This window comes from Hemitrygon akajei, unplaced genomic scaffold, assembly GCF_048418815.1.
Source record: "Hemitrygon akajei unplaced genomic scaffold, sHemAka1.3 Scf000044, whole genome shotgun sequence".
NCBI classification, from domain to species: domain Eukaryota; kingdom Metazoa; phylum Chordata; class Chondrichthyes; order Myliobatiformes; family Dasyatidae; genus Hemitrygon; species Hemitrygon akajei.
In genome coordinates, this window is record NW_027331930.1 from 3461269 (window position 1) to 3482657 (window position 21389).

Here is a 21389-nt window from a genome sequence, read left to right on the forward strand (position 1 = left end):
TGTATGAATCAAGGAAGTTTGCAGATAGTGTGGATGCATAGAAACTTTTTTTTTAACAGGGATGTCGAATCCGCAACTACAGGGCACCAGATTGTGAGAGGGCAGAGATTAAATAGAAATCTGTTGCTCTATGTCTCTCAGTCGGACGGTGGTCAGTTTCGCACATCATGCCCACTGGGGCACAGACCACTGACCCGAGTTCTCTGTTCTGTGCCAGTCTTTCACGCTGTCCCCAGGTGCAGCCAGTCTTCGTGGTGGATACATCCTTTCTCAGAGATGAAGACTTTGGAGCTTCTGTAGCTCCGGGTTTTTGAGGGATTGGATTGCTGGAGTTAGGATGTCCATTTGCATCCGGGCTTCGGACAGTGCTGGAACACTGAATATGTTTGAACACTGAGGTCCCTCTCCCGGTCAGCCTGCAACCATCTCCCTGCAATAGCTGTAAGATCAAACACGTTTCTCACAATACAACGCATTCATTCACCCTATCTATACCCTTCATAATTTTGTATACCACTGTTAACTCTCCCCTCATTCTCATACGCTCCAAGGAATAAGGTTAAAATACCTTGAGATTATTCTTGATTCTGCTCACCAAGGACAAGTTATGTCCCGTTTTGGCTTTTCTAATCACCCGTTTAAGCAGCTCCTTCTCTCTTTGTATTCAGTGAGGCTCCAGTCCGATTTAGCTTCCTGAATCTCTTCAATTTTGCTGTAGAAGGCTCTATTATCACAGACCTGATTGTATATGCAGCTGCTTCCTGCGACCATATTTCATTTTCTCCTCGCAATCTGGTATTACACTGAGACCAGCTGTACCCTCGCCCTCCAGCTGCTGTGTCTGAGGAGGTCGCGCTGCACTGTTCTCGGTCCCAGGGAAGGATTCCCGTCAATTTGCCGACCCCTCAAGTGTTTATTTGCAGAGTGGGAAATTGTTCCTTAAAATTCTGGAGCAGAGCTGGGAACAGTAAAACCAGGGAATCCTTCAGTGTGGACCCGGAGTGTGAGAGAGTTTGACGAGAGCGCTGTCTTTCAGTTCTGTTGTGCATGTACCGTTGGAAACTAGTGGATGTGTTAAAGTGCAGGTGGAGCTGGAAGATGAGGAGCCGCTCTCTGCAGTCCGTCACTGACTCTGTCTCCTCCCAAGCCTGTCTCTCCGCACCTTCCTCGGGCAGGTCGAGGCTCTGGGTATAACAGGAGACAGCAGCAGTCAGTTTGTCACTGAGCAGCCCTCTGAGTGAAGCAGCGTCATGTTTGGTGGAGGGAAAGAAGGCAAATGACTGGGAAAAGGTGGAGCAGGCACATTTAACTGTTCTGTGTTAATATCCCGTGAAACATTAAACAAGCCATTTTCCCCCGTCTCCTACTACCACATTTCAGGCTGCGGCAGTACATGCTGAGGGACACACTGAGGCTCGGTGTAGCCGACTGTGTCCCTGTAGAATGATGTGAGTAGAGATGTGCACAGTCCAGCTCTCATCAGCCTCATCAGAAAGTGCATATCTGTATTGTAATCCATTTGTCACTCTGTGGCCCTCTTCCCCAAATGATCAGGGTCTCCCTGTAATCTATAATAGTCTTCATGAACTGGTATTTAACTCTCTAATCTCCTGGACCCTACTGAATGTCGCTCAGGTCGTCATGCAAAGATCCTCTTTCCTCGTTCGACCTATGTTGTCGGTGCCCACATGCACCTCCCACTGCAAGTTCCTCTACAGGGCAGATAAGGCGTCCCGAACCCCGGCATAGGCAGGCAACACAGTCAGTCTGTGACTCTGCTACAAGTTCTTCCACCATATTCAGTGTGCAGCAGTAAGCAGGGGCTACAGCATGCTCAGGTGTAACCTGCAGGCTAGTGGTGGGATGGAGCGCCTTACGTCTATTATATTAGGTCTACCTACACCTAAATAATTCCGGACATTGTTCGTGGAGGAGTGGAAAAAGAACCTAAAATATGAAAAGAGGTGCAGCTTGTGTTCAATGATGCGGATAATGAAACACACTGGGGAACATAAAAATATCGAGTCTCCATCACTTACAGCTTTACACAGCTGCTTCGTTTTCTGATTTCGCAAACTGCCAAGAACAGAATAAATAAATATAATTGTTAAAACATCGCACATGGAGGTAAACATACGTATAACGTAGTTAAACACTCGACAATATTCTGAATAATGCTGCAAATAAACGTTCAGGTTTCTGTTGTTCCGAGCAGGCTGTGCACAGCAAAGAGAATTATTGCGCATCACAAATCAGATTAATTACAGTCAGAAATAGATGTTGTTAACCCGTTGTAGTTCAGCACATGCAGAAATACGGGATACACCACATGTCGGTATAAAATGAAAATAGGACATATTATTAGTAAAGGTTTTGTAATAATTTTATTTGTTGCTCTGATAGGAGTAAACATTCCAACGAAGATTTCTCTGCAGAAGGGGAAGGATGTGAAACACAGTCTTGATGAATCTGCCCAAAATCTCCACTAGTCACACTCAGACTCTTCTCTCTGACCTCCTGGAGAACCACTTCCTGGATTGGAACTGCAAGACAGCGGACACGAACAGACACATTGAGTGTGAAGCGGGAACGTCAGAACGGCTACTGGCTCTTGTATTCAATATGCAAAATGGTCTGTACTTTCAAAGCGCGTCACTGACCGCTCTGATGTCGTCATTGCTTCTCTGGATCTCAGCTCACTGAACTGAGATGATGATATCACTGCAGGCCAAGCTGCTGAAGTCATTACTATTCCACGCGCACCGTTGACCGTGATGATAATGTGGCCTCTGGAGTCTTAACACTGACCACAGTGGTACAGTTACTGTGTGTTCTGGTCATTCCCAAGACACCCATATTTGAAATTCCTCCTCTCTGCGTAAAATTCAATTTGAGAATTATCCAGTGAGAGTTCCCTGCAGTCAGCTGATTGCGATTATCTAGCTCAAAGGCTCCTATAAACAGTGTACATTAGCGATTCTCAGCGGGGTCCATATGGCCCACTTGGGGGCCCTGGCACCTTTGAAGGGGGCCACTGACTGTAAACTGTGAGAAGGGGAGCCCCAAGGGTTTATGGGGGCCCTGGTAACTGAACCGATGAAATACCTCAGCAGCAACCTTCATTGGACTCAATAGTTTCCCTCCTATTTATATTATCTTTCCAACACACCGTTTGAATTCGGCGCAACTGGTACATTCATTGCTTAAGCTCCGCCCACACAGCCTCACTTCAGAGTCAGTCGCGATTCAGACTGCACCGGGTTAACATATTCAATCAGGGGTTCTCGCATCCATTACCGCCGTCCTTCATTCTCCGAAGATCAGCGTGTCTTGCTAGGCTTTTTTTGCCTAGTAACTTTAAAGTATATGTGTTTGTATATATTATACGTTAAGGTAGGTTGTGAAAAGTTTATATCACTGTATATGACGTCACTGAAAAAATCCCTGGCTCCGGGTGACAGCATTTTTTGTCAGTGATGTGTCTGTATTTCGCGCGCTCATTCCCGACTCAAAAACGTTTAGGCAGCCTTCCCAAACCACTTCCCAGTCAATGTCGTCAATTCAGCGAGGGGAAAAAAACAAAATCATTTCGGTTTCATTTCTGGTAGTTTTAGCGAATGCATATGACAAGGAAAATTGAAAATATTGTATTATTATGCATTTATACTATGTTATTTGCTAAAACGCAGTAAAAAATTGTAAATTTTCACGGTAATTTGGGAAATTGGCTGTATAATTTAATCATCCAGTTTTAAAAAGATATTTGAATCAAGAATGATCTGCCGAATAAATTTGCAATACAGTGGGAAAAAGCCCAAATTTCTCTTATTGCCTTTCCCTCAACATATTTGGTTGAGAGCGGATTCTGCAAGGTGGCTTCCTTGACAAAATCCAGGAACAGAATTGATATCGCAACAGGAGGTGACCTCCGACTGTCATTGCTTAATTTAGAGCCCGATATCATGAAACTTGCAGAAAAGCACCAAGCTCAATGATCGCATTAGGCCTGATAGATGTTTGATTTCATACAGTCGTTTTTAAAGTCTTGTCCAGTATGTCAGAATGTTCAAGTTTTTTTGGTGTTCAATAATAAATGATTTTCTGTCTAACTGTTCGTGTTGTATCCCCGTTTGAAAGGGGGCCCTGAAACCTGAGAAGAGCTCCTGAGGGGGCCGTGGCCAAAATACGGTTGAGAATCACCGGTCTACAGTCATTCCCAAGACATCCTTACTTTAAATTGCTCCTCTCTGCGTGGAATGCAATGTGAGGATTATCAAATGAGAGTTCCCTGCAGTCAGCTGATCGCGATTATCGAGCTCAAAGGCACCTATAAATGGTGCACCTTTCTGCTCCATTTGATTTCCTTTTTCTAATGCCAATAGACTGCAAATTGTTAAAGTGCATCTGGTCTGGATTCTATGTAGATAAGCCACCGCACACCTGATTGCAAATTATATGAAATGAACACCAAGAGAAATTACCGGATAATTTGTTTCTCAGACTGGACGGTTATGTTTTGTGATGCGTCACAGGGTTCAGTTCAGGGATATAAGTTATTGGAAAGAATATGACACAGCTGTAAATCTGCCAAGAGCAGGCTGTCCTCAATAAGTGAGAGATCGTGCCGGAAAGGTATATATGATGGAGGCCACCAAGAGATATATGAGACCTCGGGGAGAGTTAAATGCCTCAGTGACTGAGAGGAGCCAGACTGCACAGAGAACAGCTGTTCTCCTTGTGCTGCGCCAATTTCTTACTTTTCAATAACCTTTTTCACTGAGTTGCTTGGAGTGTTCCTTTGTCTTCATGATGTAGCTTTTGCCAGGACACTGTCTCAACAGCAGCTGGACTTGCCAGATGCAAGAAGGCCAGGAATGGCGGAGCAGTCTCATCGAACAGAGAACATAGAAATTTACAGCCCTTCGGCCCACAATGTTATGCCACCACAATACTGTAGCCTGCTCTAGAGACTGCCGAGAATTTCCCTAAAAGACCCTGTTGTATCCGGTTGCACGACTACCGCCAGCAGTGCATTTCACGCAGCCAGCACTCTGAGTATGAAAAACCTACCTCTGACACTATTCCCCTTCAGATAAATGCCAACATTGAGTTTACCTTTTTACCGCAGTCTCAGCTAATAAAATAACCTTCTGGATGTCTTGCACGAGGAGTCCTATGTCCCTCTTACCTCTGATGGTTGAACCTTCTCCCTGTTTAGATAATAGTCCACACTATCGTTCCCTTTACCAAATGCATGATCATGCATTTCTCAACAATGTCTTTTATCTGCCTCTTTTTTTGCCTATTCTTCCAATTTCTCTAAGTCCTGCTACAAACACCTTTCTTCCTCACCACTACCTACCCCTCCCCTATCTTTCTATCATCCGCAAACTTTGCAACGAACCCTTCAATTCAATTGTCTAAATCGTTGATAAAGAATATGGAAAGTAGCGGTCCCAATACAGACCCCTGAGGAACACCACTAGTCTCTGGCAAACAACCAGAAAAGGCCCCTTTAATTCCAACACGCTGCCGCCTGCCTGTTAGCCATTCCACTGTCCACGTCAGTATCTTTCCCGTAACGCCATTGGATTTCATTCACACGCTGCCTCCTGCCTGTTAGCCATTCCACTGTCCACATCAGTATCTTTCCCGTAACGCCATTGGATTTCATTCACACGCTGCCTCCTACCTGTTAGCCATTCCGCTGTTCATGTCAGTATCTTTCCCGTAACGCCATTGGATTTCATCTTGTTACGTAGTCTAATGTGAGGCCCCTCATCGAATGACTTCTGAAAATCCAAGTCAGTGACAACTTCTGCCTCTCCTTTATCCACACAGCTTGTTACTTCCTCAAAGAATTCGAACAGGTTAATCAGGGAAGATTCCTTTGACAGAACCGATGTTCACCTTGACCTATTTTATCATCCGTCTCCAAGTACCTCGAAAGATAATCCTTAATAAGATTCCAACTCTTCCCCAACCGTTGAGGTCAGGATAACTGGCCGCCCCTGTCCGTTCTTTTGACTTTCTCCCTTCTTAAGGAGTGGAGTGACATTTGCAATCCTCCTGTCCCCTCGGACCATGAACAGAATCAAAGATCATGACCAATGCATCCGGTATCTCTTCAGCAACCTCCCTCAGGAATCTGAGATGTCGTCCCTCTGGTCCCCGTGGCTTATCCACCTCTAGACCTCTGAGTTTGCCGATAACTTTTTCCTTTCTATTAGCAATGGCACTCACACTCATACAATGGCTCTTTGACACTCACAGACCTCCGGAAACATAGCTACTATCTTCTACAGTGAGGGCAGATGCAAAGTACAGATTACATTCATCTGCTATTTTTTTGTCCGCCATTACTATCTCACCAGCATCATTTGCCAGTGGTCCAATATCAGCTGTCACCTCCTTGTTATGCTTTATATAATCAAAACAACTTCTGGTATCCTGCTTTATGTGTACAACTGTCAATTTGAGAACTTCCTTCCCTGTGGGACATACCTATCCCGCACCTCGTGAACTATTCCCAGATATTCAGCCATCTCAGCTCGGCTGTAATCCCTGTCAGTATCCCGCAACAGTCCACCTGGGGATGTCCTTTCTCATGCCTCTGTAAATTGCTATATTCCATTGCAATGCTGATACTGTATGTGTGAGTTACGCTCACCCTCTCAAACTGCAGTATGAATTCAATCATATTATGATCGCTGCCTACTAAAAGTTCATTTATATTAATCTCCCTTATGACATCGGGATTTTCCGCGAGCAGGCTCAAGCAAAGCAGCTCTAAAAAGCCATCTTGTGCATTCAGCAGATTCCCTCTCTTGTGATTCAACACCAACCTGATTATCCCGAACCCTTTGCATATTGAACTCCCGAATTACAATTGTGTTATTACCCTTATTATCAGAATGAGAATTAGGTTTATTATCATCAGCATGTGACGTGAAATTTGTTAACTTAGCAACAGCATTTCAATGTACTACATAATATAGAAGGAAAAATAAATAAAATAATAATTTAAATAAATGAGTAAATCATTTAAATTATACGTATATTGAATAGCTTAAAATCGCGCAATATATGAAGTGAGGCAGTGTCCAAGGGTTCAATGTCCATTTAGGAATCAGATGGCAGAGGGGAAGAATGTATGTTTGAATCGCTGAGTCTGTGCCATCAGGCTTCTGTATCTCCTATTTTATGTTAACAGTCAGAAATCGGCATGCCCTGGGCGCTGGAGTTCTTTAATAGTGACATTGCCTTTCTGAGACACCGCTCCTTGAAGATGTCCTGTGTACATTGTAGGCTAGTACTCAAGATGGAGCCGACTAAATTTGTAACCCTCTGCAACTTCTTTCGGTCCTGTGCAGCAGACATCCCCCCTCCCCATACCAGACAGTGATGCAGCCTGTTGGAATGCTGTCCACGGTACACCTATAGAAGTTATTTGTTGATATACCAAATCTCTTCAAATTGCTAATGAAGTATAGCCTGTGTATTGCCTTCTTTAAAACTGCATCGTTATGTTGGACCAGGATCCTCTTAACACCCACCTCTGCTCCCTCTATTGGTATTGATATGTGTTCCTTCATATTACCATTCCGAAGGTTGCAATCAGTTTTTCATCGTACTGACGTTGAGGGCAAAGTTGTTACTGCGACACCACTCCTCCAGTTAGCATATCTCACTCCCGTCCGCCCTCTCGTCACCGCCTGAGATTCCACCAACAATGGTTGCATCATCAGCAAATTCATAGATGGTATTTGAGCTGTTGCAAACCACACAGTCATGGGCATATACAGAGTAGAGCAGTGGGCTAAGCACAAACCTTTGAGGTGCGCCGATGTTTAATGTCAGCGAGGAGGAGATGTTATAACCAATCCGGTCTTTCGGCTATAAATTCAAGGATCCAATTGCAGCCGTAGGAACAGAGCCCGAATTCTGCAACTGCTCAATCAGGATTATGGGAATCAAATGCTGAGCAATAGTCGATGAGCAACATCCTGACATGGGTGTTTGTGTTGTCTGCGTGGCCTAAAGCTGTGTGAAAAGCCATTGAAATTGAATCTGTCGCTGAATTATTGTGGCGATAGGAAACTGCAACGGATCCGGGTCTTTGCTGAGGCAGGAGCTCAGTCTAGTCATGAGCAACCTCTCAAGGCATTTCATCACTGCAGATGTTAGTGCCACTGGGCGATAGTCTTTAAGGCAACTCACTTTATTCTATCTAGGCACAGGTACAAATGTTGCCTTTTTGAAACAAGTGGAAGTTTCTGCCCGTAGCAGTGAGAGGCTGGAAATGTCCTTGAATGCTCCCGGCAGTTGGTTGGCACAGGTGTTCAGGGCTTTACCAGGTTCTCCATCGGGACCTTCTACTTGTAAACCTGCTGGATTATGGTGAGCTCTGTCATACCGGTTCCCAGTAAACGGAAAAAATCAGAGAACAGTACAGCGCAGGAACAGACCGTTTGGTACATAGGAGCAATCTGCAGATGCTGGAAATTCAAACAACACACAAAAAAACGCTGGTGGAACACATTAGGCCAGACAGCATCTACAAGGAGAAGCACTGTCGACGTTTCGGGCCGAGACCTTTCGCCCTTAATAATCCTGCCTGGCCTGCTGTGTTCCACCAACATTGTGTGTGTGTGTTGTTTGGTACATAATATTGTGGCGAACAATCTGAAAAGAAAATGAGTAAACCTCAAACCTAATCCTTCTGACCTACACAAAGTCTAGCTCACTCCATTCCCCTCATATTCATATACCAATCTCAACGTCCCGTAAAAGGCCCTGATGTATTTACCTCCAGCACTATATTCAGCATCCAGCACTCTCTGTGTAAAAAACATACCCCTCACACCTCCTTTCAAATTGCCCCCTCTCACCTTCAATGTATCAGACAATTCCACCCTGCGATAAAGACAGTGCATGTCTGCTCGATCTGTGCCTCGCATAATGTTACAAACCTCTATCTGATCTCTCCTCAGCCTCTGCTGCTCCAAACAAAACAGCCCAAGTTTGTCATGCCACTTATCTTAGCACATGCCCTTTAAACCAGACAGCATCCTGTTAAAGATCTTCTGCTCCTGCTCCAATGCCTCAAAATCCTTCCTGTACTGGGTCAACAAGAACGATATGCAATGCTCCAGATGTGGCCTAACCTGAGTCTTTTTAAAGCTGCAACATCACCTCTTGAACTTTGAGCTCAATACCTCAGCTAATAAAAGCAATCATTTGATCAGCATCTTAACCACTGATTGACCTGTGTTATCACTCTCAAGGAGCTATAAACCTCCACCTCAAACCTCTCTGCTCAGCAACATTGTTAAGGGTCTTCCCCCTAAACTTTACCGACTTGCTTTTGGCCTACCAAGGTGCAAAACCTCATATTTATCTGTGATCAGCTCCTTCTCCATTTCACTCTCCTTATTAGCGAATGATCTAAATTGCGCTGTATTCTTTAACAGTCTTCTTCACAATCCACAACTGCACCACTCTTGGTGTCATTCAAAAACTTATTAAACCACACATCTACGTTTTCATCCAGGTAATTTTAATATTTCACAAACAGCAGAGGTCCCAGCACAGATCCCCGCAGAACACCACTATTTACAGACCTTCAGCTCGAATAAGTCACTTCAAATACATCGCTCAGGCTTTTATCAAGAGGGTCCTTGTTAAATGCTTTAGTGAAATCCATGTAGACGATATTCTCTGTTCTACCTTCATTAATCACTTTTTGTCAATGTGATAGAAAACTCAACCAAGTTGTTAAGACAGGACCTGTCTCACACGAAGTCATAATGGCTCTCATTAATTCGGCCCTGGCTTCCGAAAGCTCACATATGTTATCTTGAAGAGGTTTCTGTGGCAATCTCTGTACAACTGACATGAGACCTACCGCTCTACAGTTCTCCGGATTTTCCCTTGTTCCCTTCGTACATACAGGTATAACACTCGCCACGCACCAGTACTCTGGGTCCACGTCTGTACCTCGGAATGACTTGAAGCTACTGGACAAGACCCCAGTAATCTCGTTTCCTGTTTCACTCAAAAACCTGGTTTAAACCCCATTCAGGCCCCAGGAGGTTATTGCCCTTAATACTCATTAGTAGACCCGATACCTGCTCCTCCTTGACCTCCAAACTCCCGAACATTGTTATACATGCAGCACTGTCTACTGGTCCACGTCTTTTCCCTTTGGGCAATACTGATCAAATCCAGTGGATTTAAACGAGATACAAGGCGGGAGCGGAACCAGAGTGCAGGAACAGATGCATGGGAGAAGGAAGAAGCAGGGAGTAAGAGGTGGAGAATGACTTAATTGCATTTAATTTAATGCCAGGAGCATTGTACGAAAGGTGGATGAGCTTAGGACATGGATTGATACCTGGAAACATGATGTTGTAGCTGTTAGTGAAACATGGTTGTAGGAGGGGTGTGATTGGCAACTATGTATTCCTGGATTCAGTTGCTTCAGGTGTGATAGAACCGGAGGGTCAGGAGGAGGAGGTGTTGCATTGATTGTCAGAGAAAATATTACAACGGTGCTCTGGCAGGATGGATTTGAGAGTTCGTCTAGGGAGACTATTTGGGTTGAATTCAGGAATGGGAAAGGTGTAGTAACACTTATAGGGGTGTATTATAATGGGGAGCGAGAATTAGAGGAGAAAATTTGTAAGGAGATAGCAGATGTTTGTAGTAAGCACAGGGTTGTGATTGTGGGAGCTTTTAATTTTCCACACATAGACTGCGAAGCCCATTTTATTAAAGGGATGGATGGGTTGGAGTTTGTAAAATGTGTGCAGGATAGTTTTTTTTTTCTTGCAGCAATACATAGCGGTACCAACTGGTGATGGAGCAGTGTTGGATCTCCTGTTAGGGAATAAGATAGGTCAGGTGACGGAATGTGTTTTGGAGAGCATTTCGGGTCCAGAAATCACAATGCCATTTGTTTCAATATAATTATAAATTAGGAGGGGATGGACCAAAGGTTGAGATTTTTGATTGAGAAAGGCCAACTTTGAGGAGATGCGAAAGGATTTAGAAAGAGTGGATTGGGACAATTTGTCTTATAGGAAGGAGGCAATAGAGAAACAGAGGTCATTTGCAGGTGAATTTTTTACAGAATCTTTATGTTCCTGCTAGGTTGAAAGGAAAGGTTAAAGGTTTGAGAGAACCAAGGCTTTCAAGGGGCATTGGAAACTGGGTTCGGAATAAGAGAGATATCTACAATAAATATAGGCAGCATGGAGTAAATTAGGTGCTCGAGGGATATAAAGAATGTAATAAGAATCTAATAAGAAATTAGAAAAGCTAAAGAAATTACGAGGTTTCTTTGGCAAGTAAGGTGAGAATAAATCCAAAGGGTTTCTACAGTTATTGTAGCGTTCTCGCTCGGGTGTAACGGAACCCGAGTTAAACGCCGAGGTAAACCGTCGTTAATGAAAACAGGGTCACAGTAAGATTAACCATTTACTGTTCACTCTTCCACATCAACGTATGGTGAAAACTGTTGATAAAACAATACAAGATTGGTACAGTATTTGTTTCCTTCTAGATATCACATTTACATCGTGAATACTTGCAAAGGTGAAACTACAACAACTACATTACATTAAAGGTTCCTTTCATCGTACTCACTTTGAGTGAAAGGTTATTACTGAAACACCACTCTTCTAGTTAGCATATCTCACCCCTGTACGCCCTCTCGTCACCGCCTGAGATTCCACCAACAATCGTTGTATCATCAGCAAGTGTATAGATGGTAAATGAGCTATGCCGAGCCACACTGTCATGTGTGTACAGAGAGAGTAGAGCAGTGGGCTAAGCACGCACCCCTGAGGTGCGCCAGTGTTGATTGTCAGCAAGGAGGAGATGTTATATCCAATCCGCACAGGTTGTGGTCTTCCAGATATAAAGTCAAGGATCCAATTGTAGACGTAGGAACAGAGCCCGAATTCTGCAACTGCTCAATCAGGATAATGGGAATTAAATGCTGAGCGATAGTCGATGAACAACATCCTGACACGGGTGTTTGTGTTGTCCATGTGGTCTAAAACTGTGTGAAGAGCTATTGAGGTTGCATCTGTCGCTGAATTAATGTGGCGACAGCAAACTGCAACGGATCCAGGTCTCTGCTGAGGCAGGAGCTCAGTCTAGTCATGAGCAGCCTCTCAAGGCATTTCATCACTGCAGATGTTAGTGCCACCGGGCGATAGTCTTTAAGGCAACTCACGTTATTCTGTCCAGTCACTGGTATAAATGTTGGCTTTTTGAAATAAGTGGAAGTTTCTGCCCGTAGCAGTGAGATGTTAAAGATGTCCTTGAATACTCCCGTCAGTTAGTTGGCACAGGTTTTCAGAGCCTTACCATGTGCTCCATCAGGACCTTCTACTCGTAAACCTGCTGGATTATGGTGAGCTCTGTCATACCGGTTCAGAGTAAACAGAACAAATCCGAGAACAGTACAGCGCAGGAACAGACCGTTCGGCCCATAATATCATGCCAAACCATCCGAAGAAAAATTCAGTTAACGCCGAAAAACTAACTCTTCTGACCTACACACTCACTCACTCCATCCCCGTCAACTAATCCATTTGATTCTAACTTCCAAAACATAACATATTTTTCTTTATCTTCATGACTAAATTTTTCACTTCTGTGGGCATCCAAATTTCTCTTCTCTTTCCATCCCTGTCCATCCCTCTAACAGGCAAATAACTTTCCTGTACTCTGTGCAATTAATTCTTTAAACACTCTCCACATGACCGATGTGAATTGGTCAGAAGAGAAGTTACTTCCAATGAACTGCTCTTAGTTCCTGCCTCATACCCTCGTAATTTCCAGTTTACAAACACCCCATCCTTATCTGTCGCTATCTTGGAAGTGAGGGAGTTGTGGTCTCTGTCACCTTACTGCTCACCCACTGAGAGGGCATCTGAATAGATTCATTATCCAACAGCAGACAGTAGTAAAATCCCATTAGCTTGATTGCACCCTTTCCGTTCCTGAGTTCTATTCTAATGGACTCAGTGTCTGAACCCTCCACTATGTCTCCCCTGAGTGCGGCTGTGATAATCTCCCTGATTCGTAGTGCAACTCACACCTCTTTTACTTCCTTCTCTAGCTTTTGATTAATCACGCATCCCTGCCCATCTCTCAACCAAATCTCTGTCATGGCCACAGCATTGTATCTCCATGCACTGATTAACGTTCTATGTTCATCAACTTTTCCCTGCATTCAAATACACACCATTCAAACTATATATATATCTCATCATACCTATTTATTTGATTTTGCCTGACCGTACTTTCACTGATAACTACCTTTGTGTGCAGTCCTTCAAAAAGTGACCTGGTGTTCCGATTCCCGGCCCCCTGCAGTACCAGTTTAATCCTCCCGAGTAGCATTAGCCAACAAATTAGTCCAACATTAGTCCAGCATATTAGTTCACCTCCAGGTCAGCTGCTAACCGACCCTCTTCTACAGGTCACTCTTGCCCAGAAATATGTTCCATTGATAGAAGCTTAAACCACTGCCCCCTTTACCGTCTCCTCAGTTTCTCATTCAGTTGTACTATCGTACCATTCTTAGATACACTAGCCCATGGCACTGGGAGTAATCCAGAAATTATAACCTTGTATGTTCTTCTCTTCACCCTATTTCCTAACTCTATATACTCCGCCTGTAGAAACTCTTCCCCTTTTTTTTTTACAACGACATTGGTGCCAATATGCACCACGACCTCTGACTGTGCACTCTTCCCCTTCGAAACATCTTGCAGCTGCTTGATTACATCTGGACCCTTGCACCTGGGAGGCAAGGCAGCATCCTGCGTCGCTTTTGTTGCCACAGTATCTCCTGTTTTGTACAGCTAACTACCAAGTCCCTTATCACTAATGCACTTCCTAACTATACCCTTCCCTGCTACAGGGGGAACTATGAGCGTTTCTCCGCCTCATTTTGAACTTAAAGATCTTCGTAGAATCAGGTACTGTCAAAAGTTCACTAAAGTGCTGTGGACTCGGGCTGACTTCTGAATAGAAGGTGATCGCACAAGACCGACGTCGCAGTACTTCAGTGGTGTAAAGGAAATTACAGTCCTATGAGAGATCAGATGTCAAAAGTAAATTGGAAGGCGGAACAGGCAGGGCTGACAGCAGATCTGAAATTGCAGGGGTTTCTGGGAAACACGAGGAAGATACAGGACAGATGAATTCGAAACAAGTAATAAATATTCAAATTGCTAAATTTGTCAAAAGCAAGCTAGCATGCACTATGAAGTTCGTTAGAAAACTACACATTGAAAAATAAAAGAGAAATGAGAATGGATTTAAGACTGCCAGATAATGAGGTCAGAGACAGAATAAACTGGAACAACGAGATGGTAGATGAAGTAAATGAGTATTTTACATCAGTCCTCACTGCGGAAGACAGGTTGAAGGGGGTTAGGTAATAGAAGTGAGTGCAGTTACTATTACAAAGGAGAAGGTGCTCAAAACGCTGAAAGACCTAAAAGTTCATTTGTCACCCGGATCAGATGATCTGCACCCTGGAGATTGTGGAGGCATTAGTATAGGTCATTCAGGAAACATTGGGGTCCAGCGTGTTTCCGGAGGACTGTAAAATTGCAAGCGTCTTTCCACTCTAGGAAAGGACAGGGGCAGCAGAAAGAAAATTATAGGCCAGTCAGCCTGAACGCAATGGTTGGGGAGATGTTTGAGTCAATTGTTAAGTGGATGTTATTGTGTACTTTACAGGTAAGTGGTTAATTAAATGTAATGCTGGTAAATACATGGTTATGCACGTTAGTGGAACAAATAAATGAGTAGACAGTTTTCGACATGGAAAGAAAATACAGGAATCAGAGAATACAGGAATCTGCAATGAGTCTTGAAAGTCCTTGTGCAAAACATCCTGAAGGTTAACTTGCAGGTTGCGTCGTCGGCGAGGAAGGCAAATGCACAGGAATAACACGCTGGATGAAATCAGCAGGTCGGGCAGCATCCGTGGAAACGAGCAGTCTATGTTTCGGGCCGAGACCCTTCATCAGGACTGAAGAGGGAAGGGGCAGCGGCCCTATAAAGAAGGCGGGGGGGGTGTGGGGAGGACAAGAGTGGTAGGTGCCAGGAGAAAAAACAGTAAGAGGAAAGATCAAGGGGTGGGGGAGGGGAAGCAGGGAGGGGATAGGCAGGAAAGGTGAAGAAGGAATGTAAGGGGAAAGCACTATGGGTGGTAGAAAAAGTCGGAATCACGATAGAGGAGCTAGGCAGCTGCAGGATGAGGCAGAGTGAAACTGGGATGGGGAAGGAAGGGGGAGGGGATGGTGAAGATATATCGATATAGGCAGCATGGAGTAAAGGAATTGCTCGAGGAATATAAAGAATGTAAAAGGAAACTTAAGAAAGAGATTAGAAAAGCTAAAAGAAGTTACGAGTTTGGTTTGGCAAATAAGGTGGAAGTAAATCCGAAAGGCTTCTACAGTTATATTAAAAGCAAGAGGATAGTGAGGGATAAAATTGGTCCCTTAGAGAATCAGGGTGGTCAGCTATGTGTGGAGCCGAGGGAGATGGGAGAGATTTTGAACGATTTCTTCTCTTCGGTATTCACTAAGGAGAAGGATATTGAATGGTGTAAGGTGTGGGAAACAAGTAAGGAAGTTATGGAACCTATGACAATTAAAGAGGTGGAAGTACTGGCGCTTTTAAGAAATTTAAAAGTGGATAAATCTCCGGGTCCTGACCGGATATTCCCCAGGACCTTGAGGGAAGTTTGTGTAGAGATAGCAGGAGCTCTGACGGAGATCTTTCAGATGTCATTAGAAACGGGGATTGTGCCGGAGGATTGGCGTATTGCTCATGTGGTTCCATTGTTTAAAAAGGGTTCTAGAAGTAAGCCTGGCAATTATAGACCTGTCAGTTTGACATCAGTGGTGGGTAAATTAATGGAAAGTATTCTTAGAGATAGTATTTATAATTATCTGGATAGACAGGATCTGATTAGGAGTAGCCAGCATGGATTTGTGCGTGGAAGGTCATGTTTGACAAACCTTATTGAATTTTTTGAAGTAGTTACGAGGAATGTTGACGAGGGTAAGGCAGTGGATGTAGTCTATATGGACTTCAGCAAGGCCTTTGACAAAGTTCCACATGGAAGGTTAGTTAAGAAGGTTCAGTCGTTAGGTATTAATGCTGGAGTAACAAAATGGATTCAACAGTGGCTAGATGGGAGATGCCAGAGAGTAGTGATGGATAATTGTTTATCGGAATGGAGGCCGGTGACTAGCGGGGTGCCTCAGGGTTCTGTTTTGGGCCCAATGTTGTTTGTAATATACATAAATGATCTGGATGATGGGGTGGTAAATTGGATTAGTAAGCATGCTGATGATACTAAGGTAGGAGGTGTTGTGGATAATGAGGTGGGTTTTCAAAGCTTGCAGGGAGATTTATGCCGGTTAGAAGAATGGGCTGAACGTTGGCAGATGGAGTTTGATGCTGAGAAGTGTGAGGTTCTACATTTTGGCAGGAATAATCCAAATAGAACATACAGGGTAAATGGTAAGGCATTGAGGAATGCAGTGGAACAGAGAGATCTAGGAATAACAGTGCATAGTTCCCTGAGGGTGGAGTCTCATGTAGATAGGGTGGTGAAGAAGGCTTTTGGAACGCTGGCCTTTATAAATCAGAGCATTGAGTACAGAAGTTGGGATGTAATGTTAAAATTGTACAAGGCATTGGTAAGGCCAAATTTGGAATATTGTGTACAGTTCTGGTCACCGAATTATAGGAAAGATATCAATAAATTAGAGAGAGTGCAGAGACGATTTACTAGGATGTTACCTGGGTTTCAGCACTTAAGTTACAGAGAAAGGTTGAACAAGTTAGGTCTCTATTCATTGGAGCGTAGAAGGTTGAGGGGGGATTTGATCAAGGTATTTAAAATGTTGAGAGGGATAGATAGAGTTGACGTGAATAGGCTGTTTCCATTGAGTGTAGGGGAGATTCAAACGAGAGGACATGATTTGAGAGTTAGGGGGCAAAAGTTTAAGGGAAACACGAGGGGGTATTTCTTTACTCAGAGAGTGATAGCTGTGTGGAATGAGCTTCCTGTAGAAGTAGTAGAGGCCAGTTCAGTTGTGTCATTTAAGGTAAAATTGGATAGGTATATGGACAGGAAAGGAGTGGAGGGTTATGGGCTTAGTGCGGGTAGGTGGGACTAGGTGAGATTAAGAGTTCGGCACGGACTAGGAGGGCCGGAATGGCCTGTTTCCGTGCTGTGATTGTTATATGGTTATAATTGGAGAGTGGAAGGAAGTGAGATGCTGGGAGATAATTGGCGCAAAAGGCAAAGGGATGAAGAATGGGAAAGTGGAGTGGAGAAAGAGAAGGAGGGAGAGACGAGAGAGGCGAAACGTAGGTGACGTGAAGAGATGAGGCAAGAGGGAATCCAGGCGGGGAATGATAAAAATAAAACAGAGAGGGAAGGGGATTTTAAAAATCACTGGATTAACAAAATCAGTGTTTATTCCTACAGGTTGGCCACTAACCGGTCGGAATATGAGGTGTCCAATCAGAAATTTTACTTATCGCGGCATGAGAGGAGGAGGTGAAACGACATGTCGGAATGGAAATGGGTCATAAAATTCAAATGCTCGACCAGTGCGTAATCCTGTATATTATGAATGGGGCAAAGGAGTTGCTCAATGCGGTCCCCCAAACTATGTCAGTCTCACCGATGTAGAGATGCCTGCAACGGAACTACCTAATATAATAGATGGCACCGATAGATTGGGCGAGGTGACGTGTTCCCTCACCTGGGAATATTGTTTGGGGCTCTGAATGGGCAGCGGTAACACTGCTGGTATGCGCCAGAAGGGAAATCAGTGGGTGGAAGATATGCCGAAGGAATCACAGAGAGAGTGGTCCCACTAGAAAACGAAGAGTGGTGCGGGAGAGGGGAAGTAAAGAGACGATTGGTGGGAGAATAGGCGGAAGTGATGGAGAATGACGTGCTGGATGCGGAAGCTCATGGAGTGGCAGGTAAGTACTTGGTAAACTGCATTCCTGTTGGGGAGGAGTGAGGATATGTTCGGGACGGGTGGCGGTGACATGGGGAGTGTGCGAGTAAGGGCAACAACAATGGTAGCGGAAGGGGAACCCGATTCCTTGAAGAAGGGTCCGGGAGGATTTGCAATCAACAATACTCTCCGCGGGTCCATGACTGACAATTCGTATCAATTACTCAGTCAATAAATCATGTTGGTAAATATTGTTCTCACTACCAGAAACTGAGAGCACAATGAGTGAGTCTCCTTCAGCCAGTGCTTGACGCAAGGAGTAGACGAAGCGAAAAGGAATCTCGGAACATCTCTGTTGACGGAGGAAGAAGTTTCTGTCTACACAGCGTCGGTTTCAGTTAACCAGCAAACTTCGGAGTGATCCAGTGAGTTCTCCTGTACCCCGATATCAGATCGCCCAGTCGCATTGGCTTCCGGTTCATAATGTGGTCAGTATTCACGGGGGTTGATTAATTAGTCTTGTGTTCCCTCCTTCGGTATAGACAACAAAAGAGATTTGCGGAAGGCAGAAAAGCCACCCGGACCAGATGGTGCACAAACCAGGGGAATGAAAGAGGCGGCTGAGAAGATCGTGGAAGCATTAATAATGATCTTTTCAGAATCTCTGGAGACTGCAATGTCTCCGGAAGACAGGAAAATTACAAATGTCATTCCACTCTTCAGGAAGGGACAGGGGCAGGAGAAATGAAACATAGGCTAGTTAGTCTACCCTCAGTGTGTGGAAAGCTGCTGGGGGCGATGATGCAGGGTGAGGTCTCTGATCACTTGAAGGCACATGATAAAATAGGCCGTAGGCAGCAGAGTTTTCTCAAGGGAAAATCTTACCTGAAAACCTTCTGGAATTCGCTGCAGAAATGACAAGCAGCACAGACCGAGGTGAGTCGGTGAACGTGCGCTTGATGCTCAGAATGTCTACGGCAAAGTGTCACGCGTGTGGCCTCTTAACAAGCCATGCGATCGCGGTAATGCAGAAAAGATTCAAGCATGGATAACACATCGGCTAATTAGCAGGAGGCAAAGCTGGAGAATACAGGAAGCCTGTTCTCGTTAGCTGCAAGTGTCCAATTGTGTTCATAGGGGTCTGTGGCGGGTCAATTCACTTACGTTGAATATCAATGATTTGGATGATGGAATTGATGGTTTTGTTGCAACGGTTGCAGACGACCTGAAGATACATGGAGGGGCAGGTAGTTTTGAGGAGGTAGACAGGCTGAAGAAGGACTTTGACAGATTAGGAGAACTGGCAAAGAAATGACAGATGGAATACATATCGGGAAGTTTATGGTCATGCACTTTGTTGGAAGAAATGAAAAGGTTGATGATTTTCTAAATGGAGAGAAGATGCAAAACTACCGAGTCGCAAAGGGACCTGGCAGCTCTTGGGCAGGATTTCGTCAGGGTTAATATGCAGTTTGTGCCTGTGCTGAAGTAGGCAAACGGGATGTTAACCTTCGTTTCAGGAACACTAGAATATAAAAGAAAGGATGTAATGCTGAGACTTTAGAAGCACTCGTGAGGTTTCACTTCCTGTAAGTGAGTAGTTCCCGGTACACTGTCTTAGAAAGAATGTGCTGAACTGGAGAGGGCTCAAAGGAGGTTCCCGAAAATGATCTCTAGTCAGTGGAATTCAGAAGAATCAATGCTGCCCTAATGGAAGCGTATTGAATGGTGAAAGGGCTCAATAGAGTGGATGTGGAGAGGATGTTTCCTACGGTGGTCGAGTCTATGATCAGAAGACACAGTACTAGAAAGGAAGGGTTTCCTTTTCGAATGGAGATAGGGAGGGGTTTCTGCAGCCAGAGAGTGGGGAATCTGTGGAATTCCTTGTCGCGGGGAACTGAGAGGACTAGTATTTATGTATATTTAAGGCAGAATTGACGTATTCTTAATTGGTAAGGGGCATGAATGATATGGTGTGAAGTTAGTAGAATTTTGGTCACAAGATATCATGGCACCAGTCATGATGGCGGAGCCTACTCAATGGGAAAATGGCCTACTTCCTTCCCCTATATCTTCCAGTCTTTTGGTCCAACCGATAAGTTTAGAGGAGCATGTTCCAATTTTTTTATGACCATAAGACCACATGATATACGACGAGAAGGAGGCTATTCGGACTATCGAGTCTGCTCCGCGATTCAATCATGGGCTGATCCAATTCTTCTAGTCATCCCCACTGCTCTGCCTTCTCACCATACCCTTTGATGCCCTGGCTAATTAAGGACCTATCTATATCTACCTTAAATGCACCCAATGACTTACCTTCCACAACAAATTCTACCTATTTGCCACACTCTGATTGAAGTACTCTCACCGCATCTCTGTTCAAAATGGACGTCCTTCAATCCTGAAGCCGTGCCCTCTTCTCCTAGACTCCCCTACCATGTGTAATAACTTTGCCATATCTAATCTTTTCAAGGCGTTTAGCATTCATAAAGTTTCTTTGAGATCCCCCTTCATTCTCCTGAATTCCAGGGAATACACCCCAGAGCTGCCAGACGTCACCCATACGGTAACGCTTTCATTCCTGGAATCATTCTCCTGAAGTCCAGGGAATGCACCTCAGAGCTGCCAGACGTCACCCATACGGTAACTCTTTCATACCTGGAATTATTCTCGTGAATCTTCTCTGAACCCTCTCCAATGTCAGTATTTCCTCTTTTCCAAAATACGGAGCCCAAAACTGCACACAATACTCCAAGTGTGGTCACACGAGTACCTTATAGAGCCTCAGCACGGCATCCCTGCTTTTATATCCTATACCTCTGAAAATAACTGCTAACATTCCATTCGCCTTCTTCACAACCGACTCAACCTGGAGGTTAACCTTTAGGGTACCCTGCACAAGGACTCCCAATTCCTTTTAAAGCTCTGAAATTTGACGTCTCTCCACATCGAAATAATATTCTGGCTGTTTATTTCTTCCAACGAAGTGTAAAGCTATGCACTTTCGTAGATTGTATTTCATTTGCCACCTCTTTGCCCATTTCCGAAAATATCTAAGTCTCTCTGCAAACTTTCTATTTCCACACCACTACCCGCTCCTCCACCTATCTCTGTATCATCGGAAAATTTTGTTACAAGCCCATTAATCACATAGTCCAAATCATTGACATACATCGTGAAAAGCAGCGGCCCCAAAACTGATCCCTGTGAAAATCCACTGGTAACCGGCGGCCAGCCAGAATAGGATTCCTTTATTCCCACGCTCTGCTTTCTGCTGATCAGCCAATGCTCCATTCACTAGTTAATCGCGAGTAATACCATGGGCTCCAATCTTGATGAGCAGACTCATGTGCTGCGCTT